Below are 1,197 nucleotides of genomic sequence, written 5' to 3'. Positions count from 1 at the left end.
AGATTTATTCGAAAAGAGTTTACGATGAGAAAATCTTTTAATCAAGAACTGGAATTAAAAGAGAACATAATATTCATAGCAAATGGAGTTTGACATAAACCATGACTCCACTTGAGTTGGGATTTTGTAATGAGAGAGATTCTAGTGCATGGTAACATATGATTATAGGTTCATTTAAGGTAAACCTTATTACTAATTGGGTGGCCATGGCATGCTATGCTAGGTGTTAACCATGGTCTATGAGGTTCATAAAATGATTTAGAGAAATCATTTATGGTAAGAAAGAGTTCTGATGATATTAAGAGTTGATATCATTTCTCATTTCCAATTAGTGATGAGCCTAGTAAGTCACACACATACACAAGTTATCACCTAATTAAATATGATTTAATTAATTAATTAAAGAGTTTAATTGATTAATTAAATAGGTTTGGTTTGCAATTAGATTGCAAAGTCCCTAGCATGACTTGAAACCAAATCTAGATTATTGGATGTATATATAAATTAAATTTATATTTAAAGTGTTTAAATATGAATTTAATTGATGAGAAATTAATTAATAGAGATTAATTAATTAATTTATATTTGATATAAATTAATTAGAAGAACAAAATAATTATTTTGGGTTGAGAACTCAAAATTAAGACACAGGGGCATTTTGGTCATTTCACAGTGTGACACGTGGCACCATGAGATGGTGACACATGGGATTACATAAGCTTGCCAAATGTTTTTAATCATGTAAGATGATTAAAATCAAGATTAAATATAGGTTTGACACTTGGCACAATTTGATTGGGTCACTTAAACCTAGAGCTAATCAAAGGGTGACATGTGGCAAGGGTTTAATGTGTTAACCTAGCTATTTAAGTGTGGTTATGAAAAGAAAAAATAACCAGCAGCCTCTCCTCTCATTTGTCACGCCACTTTGAGCCTCTCCAGCTATTTCTCTTCATCTCTCATCAATTCAAAGAGATTAGCCATCAATCTCTTGAATTAAGAACACTAGAAATTGTTTCTAGTGTCCTGTTTACATCTCTAATCTCTTAAAAGGCAGAACTTGAATTTCTAATTAATAGAAAAGGCTTTAGAAGCTGTTCAAGGGCTGCCATAGGTGTTCTTGGTGTGGACAAGCTAGAGGGACAACATCTGGTGTCCTGAAGACGAATCTCAAAGGTGCGAACATTGCGATTGCAT

Source organism: Hevea brasiliensis, chromosome 10 (genome assembly GCF_030052815.1).
Source record: "Hevea brasiliensis isolate MT/VB/25A 57/8 chromosome 10, ASM3005281v1, whole genome shotgun sequence".
Taxonomy (NCBI): domain Eukaryota; kingdom Viridiplantae; phylum Streptophyta; class Magnoliopsida; order Malpighiales; family Euphorbiaceae; genus Hevea; species Hevea brasiliensis.
Note: the sequence above shows the minus strand (reverse complement) of the source record.